Raw genomic sequence first — 10,081 nt, forward strand, 5'->3', positions numbered from 1 at the left:
GAGGCCATGTGAGAATATGACAGAGCCAAGTGACTTGGTGTATAGCGAGAATAGGAGAGGGCCTAGAACTGAGCCCTGGGGGACACCAGTGGTGAGAGCACGTGGTGCAGAGACAGCTTCTCGCCACGCCACTTGGTAGGAGCGACCTGTCAGGTAGGACGCAATCCAAGAGTGAGCCGCGCCGGAGATGCCCAGCTCGGAGAGGGTGGAGAGGAGGATCTGATGGTTCACAGTATCAAAGGCAGCAGACAGGTCTAGAAGGGCAGAGGAGAGAGAGTTAGCTTTAGCAGTGTGGAGAGCCTCCGTGACACAGAGAAGAGCAGTCTCAGTTGAATGACCAGTCTTGAAACCTGACTGGTTTGGATCAAGAAGGTCATTCTGAGAGAGATAGCAAGAGAGTTGGCTAAAGACGGCACGCTCAAGAGTTTTGGAGAGAAAAGAAAGAAGGGATACTGGTCTGTAGTTTACATTACATTTACATTTACATTAGTAGTTGTTGACATGTAGTTGTTGACATCAGAGGGATCGAGTGTTGGTTTTTTGAGAAGGGGTGCAACTCTCGCTCTCTTGAAGACGGAAGGGACATAGCCAGCGATCAAGGATGAGTTGATGAGCGAGGTGAGGTAAGGGAGAAGGTCACCGGAGATGGTCTGGAGAAGAGAGGAGGGGATAGGGTCAAGCGGGCAGGTTGTTGGGCGGCCGGCCGTCACAAGTCGCAAGATTTTATCTGGAGAGAGAGGGGAGAAAGAAGTCAAAGCATAGGGTAGGGCAGTGTGAGCAGGACCAGCAGTGTCATTTGACTTAACAAACGACGATCGGATGTCGTCAACCTTCTTTTCAAAATGGTTGACGAAGTCATCCACAGAGAGGGAGGGGGGGGAGGGGGAGGATTCAGCAGGGAGGAGAAGGTGGCAAAGAGCTTCCTAGGGTTAGAGGCAGATGCTTGGAATTTAGAGTGGTAGAAAGTGGCTTTAGCAGCAGAAACAGATGAAGAAAATGTAGAGAGGAGGGAGTGAAAAGATGCCAGGTCCGCAGGGGAGTCTAGTTTTCCTCCATTTCCGCTCGGCTGCCCGAGCCCTGTTCTGTGAGCTCGCAATGAGTCATCAAGCCACAGAGCAGGAGGGGAGGACCGAGCCGGCCGGGAGGATAGGGGACATAGAGAGTCAAAGGATGCAGAAAGGGAGGAGAGGAGGGTTGAGGAGGCAGAATCAGGAGATTGGAGGGAGAAGGATTGAGCAGAGGGAAGAGATGATAGGATGGAAGAGGAGAGAGTAGCGGGAGAGAGAGAGCGAAGGTTGCGACGACGCATTACCATCTGAGTAGGGGCAGAGTGAGTAGTGTTGGAGGAGAGTGAGAGAGAAAAGGATACAAAGTAGTGATCGGAGACATGGAGGGGAATTGCAGTGAGATTAGTAGAAGAACAGCATCTAGTAAAGATGAGGTCAAGCGTATTGCCTGCCTTGTGAGTAGGGGGGGGACGGTGAGAGGGTGAGGTCAAAAGAGGAGAGGAGTGGAAAGAAGGAAGCAGAGATAAATGAGTCAAAGGTAGACGTAGGGAGGTTGAAGTCCCCCAGAACTGTGAGGGGTGAGCCATCCTCAGGAAAGGAACTTATCAAGGCGTCAAGCTCATTGATGAACTCTCCAAGGGAACCTGGAGGGCGATAAATGACAAGGATGTTAAGCTTAAATGGGCTAGTGACTGTGACAACATGGAATTCAAATGAGGAGATAGACAGATGGGTCAGGGGAAAAATAGAGAATGTCCACTTGGGAGAGATGAGGATTCCTGTGCCACCACCCCGCTGACCAGATGCTCTCGGGGTATGCGAGAACACATGGTCAGACGAGGAGAGAGCAGTAGGAGTAGCAGTGTTTTCAGTGGTAATCCATGTTTCCGTCAGCGCCAAGAAGTTGAGGGACTGGAGGGTAGCATAGGCTGAGATGAACTCTGCCTTGTTGGCAGCAGAACGGCAGTTCCAGAGGCTGCCTGAGACCTGGAACTCCACGTGGGTGGTGCGTGCAGGGACCACCAGGTTAGAGAGGCAGCAGCCATGCGGTGTGAGGCGTTTGTATAGCCTGTGCAGAGAGGAGAGAACAGGGATAGACAGAGGCATAGTTGACAGGCTACAGAAAATGGCTACAATAATGCAAATGAGATCGAAATGAAATGAACTAAACATCTGGGAAAGGAGAGAGCGGGGCCTCCCTCACCACAACACCCAAATATAACTCTCCCAACTTCCACCTCAGAAACTATAATTGTTGTAAACTACAGCGGTTCAATGTTTTCTAGGAATAGACTAACTTAGTTTATTCAGCTAGCTAACTTGGTACAGTATTCTTCCGTGAAAATCATCCAGGGCACCTAGTCATAAGACGCCACAGCCAGCTAGCATGCCGGACTCCAACAACACGGTTTAGCACCAATACTCGGCCACAACAAACCACCAGTGTGTCAACACGCCAAGCAGATCATTCGTGTCCGTGTCTAACGTTGTGGGTTAGTCCCGACAGCTTGAGCGAGTCCGTCGTCAACTTATTCAGCCAGTTAGTTAGCTAGAATAGTTAGCATACTAGCTAGCCATTGCTTTCAGACAAAGAAGAAACCCCTCCTTTCACGACATGAACACACAGAGAGAGCCAAGCTAACGTTAACTAGTCACCCATGTCCCGAATTCCCTTGAACGACTCTGGCTACCAATATGTAAAAACAAAACACAAATGTAGGTTATAACATACCCCTAGCAGCTACTGTTAGCTAGCCAAGTGCAAAGCTTTCCACTGAATTGACTCAGCCAGTTCGCGTCTGTTCGCTAGGTCATTCCAGCTATTGTTTAGTAGTAGCTATCCAGGTAGCAACAAGCTAGCTACATTTCAAGCACAGTAGCCACTTACTACCTAACGTTAACGCTTCAGACAATGAGGTTAGAAAACAGCTGAATGGTAGGCATTATTGTATGTAATTATTGTAGGCAGCCAGCCGGCGTAATTACAGGCACTCTCAGGCGTGAAACAACTATCCACCATTGCTAATAGTTGCCAGTAGCTACCCGCTAGCTAGTCCAGGTAGTGGGTTAGCTAGCTAGCTTCGTGCTTCACCGGGCTCAGCCGAATAAAATACTAACCTACAATAATTACATACAACAACCCACGATAACTACCTACAATACCTAACTACAATCTAAATACATAGTTTAAGCTTTACTCGACAAAGCCCAAACTATGTATAAAGCCAAGCTTACCTCCCGCCAGTGAGACACACAACCTCACCCGACGACCTCACCCGACCACACCAAGCCACCTTAGTCATAGATTGTTCTCTCTGCTACTGCACGGCAAGCGGTGCCGGAGCGCCAAGTCTAGGACTAAAAGGCTTCTTAACAGCTTCTACCACCAAGCCATAAGACTCCTGAACAGCTAATCATGGCTACCCAGACTATTTGCATTGCCCCCCCCCCCACCCCACCCCACCCCATCCCCCTCTTTTACACTGCTGCTACTCTGTTTATTATTTATGCATAGTCACTTTAACTCTACCCGCTCTGGATAAGAGCGTCTGCTAAATGACAAAAAAAAAAAAAAAAAAAGTACATATTACCTCGACTAACCGGTGCCCCCGCACATTGACTCTGTACCGGTACCCCCTGTATATAGCCTCCCTACTGTTATTTTATTTTACTGCTGCCCTTTAATTATTTGCTATTTAAAAATGTTTACTTAACACTTTTATTTTATTTTATTTAAAAACTGCATGGTTGGTTAAGGGCTTGTAAGTAAGCAATTCACTGTAATGTCTACACCTGTCGTATTCGGCATATGTGGCAAATTCCATTTGATTTGATTTGATTTGATTTGAAGTAGCTCTTTCAGTAGTTTAGTTGGAATAGGGTCCATTAGGCAGCTGGAAGGTTTAGAGGCCATTACTATTTTCGGGAATGTGTTGAGAGATACAGGATTAAAAAACTTGAGTGTCTCCATTGATCCTAGTTCCTGACAGTTCTATGCAGGACAGTTGAGTTTTGGAGAAAATGCAGATTCAAAGAGGAGTCCGTCATTTGCTTTCTAATGATCATGGTCTTTTCGTCAAAAAAGTTCATGAATTCATTACCGCTAAAGTGAAGGCCATCCTCATTTGGGGAATGCTGCATTTTAGTTAGCTTTGCGACAGTATCAAAAATACATTTGGAATTGTTTTTATTTCTCCTCAATTAGGTTGGAAAAGTAGGCTAAACGAGCAGCAGTGAGGGCTCTTCGATATGGCACTGTGTTGTCGGAAGACTTCCAGTTTGGTGGAGCGCCATTTCCGTTCCAATTTTCTGGAAGCTTGCTTCAGGGCTCAGGTATTTTCTGTAAACCAGGGAGCTAATTTATATATAATTTATATATATACAGTATATATATATTTTTTACATGTTTTATATTAGAGAAGCTTCGATTCATGAAAACAGTCTGTGTTTTATTGGATAGATAGCTCTCAACCTATGAAATAGCAGACGATGTAAAGCCATAACACATACATTTAGCCAGTAACAGATTATGGTCAATAATATCAAAGGCTGCACTGAAGTCTAACGATAAGTCTCCCACAATCTTTTTATTATCAATTTCATTCAGCCAATCATGTGTGTCACTGCAGTACATGTTGAGTGCCCTTATCTATGAACACGCTGAAAGTCTGTTATTAATTTGTTCACAGATAAATAGCATTGTATCTGGTCAAACACAATTATTTCTAAAGGTTTGCTAAGAGCCGGCAGCAATCTGATAGGTCGGCTGTTAGAACCAGCAAAGGGTGCTTTACCATTCTTGGGTAGCGGAATGACTTTAGCTTCCCTACAGGTCTGAGGACAAACACTTTCTCCAGGCTCAGATTAAAGATATGATAAATACGAGTGGCAATATAGTGCGCTACCATCCTCAGTAGCTTGTCAATACCAGGCGGTGTCTCATTATTGAAGGACAACAATGCATTTTCCACCTCACCCAAACTAACTTTATAGAATTCAAAAATATAATGCTTTTCTTTAATTATTTGGTATTTTATGCATGAATATGATGGCTCACAGTTTGTTGTTGGCATTTCATGATTGAGTTTGCCCACTTTGCCAAGGAAATAGTCATTAAAATAATTGGCAATAAAAAAAGGTTTTGTTTTGAATGAGCCTTCTGATTCAATGAAAGATGGAATTGAATTAGTCATTCTGCACATTTGTTTGAAATCTTTGTGGTTTTACTGCTCTTTTGTGCTGACAAAGATAGTCAGTCTTACCAATAAATCACAGCTGAAGTACATTTATTCTGTTCAGCACCTAAACCAGAGCAGAGAAATGTTTCTATATTTTCTAAAACTAGAAAGGACCCGCCTTCAGAAGTATTATCAAGCAGACAAGTAGACAGTTAAAATAGTGTAATATTATGTTACATATTTTAATCAAACCATATGGTTAAAATGAAAAATACATACAAAAAAATACGTACCTAAACAAATTGCATTCATACTGTATCAGAACTAACATCAAACAATGAGGCAATTGATCAAGTTTGGGGTACTCATTTGGCATCTGGGCAGGAACAGTTGCTGTCTCTCAAAGTTATCTTTGTTTATTTCTTTGTCTGAACTGCATGGTGTCCATTGCTATTTACGTCACAGTTCATTGTCTTATGTCAGATAACGCGACGATTCCCCCAGCACTGATCGGTTGAAGGACGAGTGTTGCATAGGAGTGATGCCACCTGACGTAAGACAATGCTCACAATCTGGACTGCACATGGTGTTTGACACTGTGACAGAGATGCTCTCGCAGAAAACCTAGAATCTTCTCCCATGAGTCTTCCTGTGCGACGGCGTGAGGTTTGGTGAGGCCTCCCCACAGCATCACCACTGCAACAAGTTGGAATGACAGCTTTAGATTTGAGACATTTGAGACATTCTCTTATGACTGTGTAATGTAGACCTATATGAAAATTGGGTCCAGTAACATAAGAAAAACCTAGAACTGTAGGATCATTAGTGGACTAGTTTCATCTGGTGTGGTAATGCTTGGCTAAAGCAGAAATGTGCAACCCCCTGTTGTCCTAGAGGAATGTATTGGGACTCCTATAGGAGCACAATAACTATAAAAGCACAGTTTGTCTGCATGAATGACTCTTGAAAGGCACCTCTCTGTTGGCCTGGCTGCAACACAAAGGTACAAGCCCTGCAGTGGGGACCATACGGCGGTTCAATCAGGTGACCAGCTCCAGGGTAGGACAGAGTGGTCAGCAGGTGACTGTTCCCTGCTCTCTCCATCATCTGCTTCATCTGAGGAGAAAATTATGGAGTTTAACGCTAATTAATTCATGTCATGAATTGATATCTTGTATTTAAACTGCATTTAGGAAGCTTGATGTTCTCCATAGGCAAACAGGACATAGCTCACGTCATCAGCTGATTCGACAGCAGCCCAATTCTGATCATCTTGTCCAACAACCAGCAGCAGAGGACATGTTATCCTCCCCATCTGAGGACAGAATAAAACAAAATGGAGCATGACTGAACAAATCAATACCAATTTAGGAGAAAATTGAATATTGACAGATACAACAATACTTCTGAGCCCTCAATCTTGTGAGATACTGGAGGATCATAATAGGACTGGAGAAAGTGTGAAACTGTTCCCAGTATTGGTTGAGTTCTCCAGCGTAATCTTTTAGAGGTCCTTATCATCCTGTCCTCCTGTGTGGGATACATTTCCCTCGCTACAATCATCCAAACAAGAGCAGAGGACTGAAGGGTCTTTCTGTACATAACAGATCTCTTACTTCCACTTTCAGGTCTATATCTTCTGGAATGGGTAAAAGAACGTCCCTCCAGATGATGCGATTCTCCTCATCAGTACGGGCCTTTGTATATTTTCTGCGAAGGAATGGCCAAAGGTATAGTACTTATTTTTTCCTTGAAAATCATTAGGCTAATTTATAAACAGACAAACACAAGTAAACATAAGGTATTGACTCACTTGTCTATACCCTGAGATGTTTCCTCAATGGACTGGGTAGCTCCAATTCGACAAGCATGGCTGCCACTGATGCACACACAACATCTAGGCTAAAAGGAGTAAACAGAGATTTGTTTAAACTACATGAATACATTGTTTATTACTGACAGAGGACAGATAGACAAAAAAGCATTTTGTCTCTGATATTAATGTGATTTTCCTAAACATAACTCAATGACGGTGAGTATGATGGGGACAATTTGGTCGGGTGCAAGCGCATGCACATATGTTTATTCTGGAAATCAACAAACTGACAGGGCAGAAGTTTCTTAGGGACTTACTTTGACAGCTTCTGAGTAGGCAGTGATGGACAGAACCACTGTAACACCAAGGGAAAGGCCAAGCAGGGCAATTCTGTCTGCGGCCACTAGAGGGTGATCCTGCAGTAGTCTGAAAGCAGTCTGAGAAAATATCAGCATGTGACAATACTCATTTAGGCATTCATGAACGTTTTCTCAAGACAGTAGATCAAGAAAGACGTGCAGAGTGTTTTTTCTCCCAGCCCCACAGATGAGAGAGACAGCATAGTGATGTGTCCGTTAGTATTCACATTCAAAGACAGTGAAAGAATCCTCTCACCTGATTCCAAAGGTCTAAATCAGTTACTAATTGTGTAAGGTAAGGATTCAAACTAGCAAACAAACAGTCACAGGTATTATGTAGCATTGTCTGTCAGACTGTCACTTGTCATGCAAGTTATTGTTTATCAAGATATTGTTCGTAAGATCTTACAGAGTGACTAAAAATAACTTCTTAAAACATAGTACAGTTCTTTGGAGCAGTTCCCATTTTGCAGGCACACACACACACTCTCACACACACACACGCACACACACACACACACACACACACACACATAAATGGCAGAGTGTCAACCACAATTTCTACAGGAAAACGGTGCAGACGGTAGACACAAACCTCAAAGTAAGGGTAGCCAATGGTATAATTTTTATTTTGGTCTCGGAAGACATAAATTAACGCCATGGCAGCAAAGCCCTGGGATGCCAAGAGAGCCGCTCGATATTCCACCAGCCCGCCACTACCTCCCCACATGTCTAAAATTCCGGGGAAGGGTCCGGGACCTTCAGGATGACATGACAAAAACATTATTGTTTGTTTCTACCAATGATCCTTTGCCTTATATATATATATATATATATATATATATATATATATATATATATATATATATATATATATATATATATATATATATATATATATATATATATATAATATATATATTCAACATGTCAGAACTCTAAATGAAATTTGTTATGACTTATTATTACTCTACAGGTCTTAAGGAGAACCCAGGCAAAATGGCCAACATGTATGTGACCTTCAGTTATTGACAGCATATTGTGTACCTGGTGGCAGGAATAGGGTCCCTGTGACCCCTCCCTCTGTGATGTCAACCCTGCGGACTCCGGGGCCATGTACCAGCGTTCTGTGACGACACTCGCCAGGGCCGCCTGCTCCCTGAACCCCTGACTCATGTGTCCCCTGTACACAGAGATGTGCACCACCATGGGAGTGTGGACCTCCTTCTTCCTCAACCTAGAGAGGTCTTAACAATTTGTATTCCAAAACTACCAACCACTTTAGCGTTGGCCTGAGTGTCAGAATACTCTCATGTTCATTCTCATGTTTACCTGAGTTCCGGTCTACTGCCAGGTACTGGTCTCATGCTCCACAACAGACCCATGGGCTCAACACCCTCATATGTCCCCCCTACACTTGGATCCTTAAAGACTATTAATGACATAAAACTTACTTGAGAAAGTACAGGGCGAAAAGTGTGGTTTGTGTAGGAAAAAAACATGAATTTTGTGACATAATTCTGATGTCAGGGGGTTTTTAAATAGTTATGATGAATATGACACCAGTCCGAGTTTACAGAATATATCATATTGTTATTTCACTGTAATTCCTTTAAATAAATAAAATGAGTTAAATACTTTCCATTGCAGGCACAAATACATCCGAAAGTGTATTTGGAAGTGTTTTTCTTGTGTTGAAGTAGATAAATGAAGTAGCTAAATGAAGTAGATACAGTAAATGAAGTAGATAAATGGAAATAATATCTCTCACCTGTGATCCTTCCCTGAGCATCACTGACATAGTGCCCAAACGCCTCCCAGTAGTCTGTGTCTTCAGACTGATGTAAAGAATGTAGTGTGACCTCCTGTGTCGGTGGTAAGTTCCCCCACAACCACATGGAACTTCTCATCAAAGAGGGCTCTCGATGGTTTTACAGTCAACACAGGAATCACACCCATCTCACACATGACTTCTTCACAAAAAACTGTGACAACCAAAGTGTTGTTTATTTTTTCGAGTAAAGTACGTTGTTTACTCAGTTCTGTGTCCTGCGGCTGACTCCGTCCTACCACTGCACATTGACACTTCACAAGTGGTATTCTGTCCGGTCCAAACAGCTACTTTAACTACTTGCTCAGTAGATATACGTAGATAACATGTAGGTAGGGGTTTAATTATTAACTCAAATATTTAAACATAACTAGGTGGATGAGTAACTCATTTGCAGGTCATTTCCGCTCTTCATGAAATATGCTACAACCCAGTAGCAACGTCATAAAATGAGGCTATTCTAATAAAATAAGTACCTTGCGAGGAAAACATGATGAATGTGGGTTTTTATATGTGCAGTTTTTTGTTGTTGTGTGTGTGTGTGAAAGTCAATCTAATACCGTCTATCAGTACCGGAGGTGATATTCACTGAGGCTGTGAGGGAGAACACTAATCTCTGGTCAATCAGTGTTATCTTTGTAACATTTTTAGTTTGTGGGACACATTGCTTGTAAGTTCTCTACAGGATGTCTATACCACAATCAGATCGAATGTACAGCAGCATAAAGGTCTCCTCTATAAATCACTCCATAGGACCAAGAAAGACAATCACGGACTACAAAAGGAAAACCAGCCACGTCGCCGACACCGACGTCTCGCTTCCAGACAAGCTAAACACCTTCTTCGCCTGCTTTGAGGATAACACAGTGCCACCGACGAGGCCCACTACC

General features: G+C 43.2%; 1 pseudogene; it reads right to left on the reverse strand.

Annotated features, from left to right (window-relative positions):
* Positions 1-5,403: 5,403 nt before the first annotated feature.
* LOC121540050 lies at positions 5,404-9,469 on the reverse strand (annotated as a pseudogene).
* Between the last annotated feature and the right edge of the window lie 612 nt (positions 9,470-10,081).

This window comes from Coregonus clupeaformis, chromosome 26 (genome assembly GCF_020615455.1).
Source record: "Coregonus clupeaformis isolate EN_2021a chromosome 26, ASM2061545v1, whole genome shotgun sequence".
In the NCBI taxonomy this organism is placed as follows: Eukaryota; Metazoa; Chordata; class Actinopteri; order Salmoniformes; family Salmonidae; genus Coregonus; species Coregonus clupeaformis.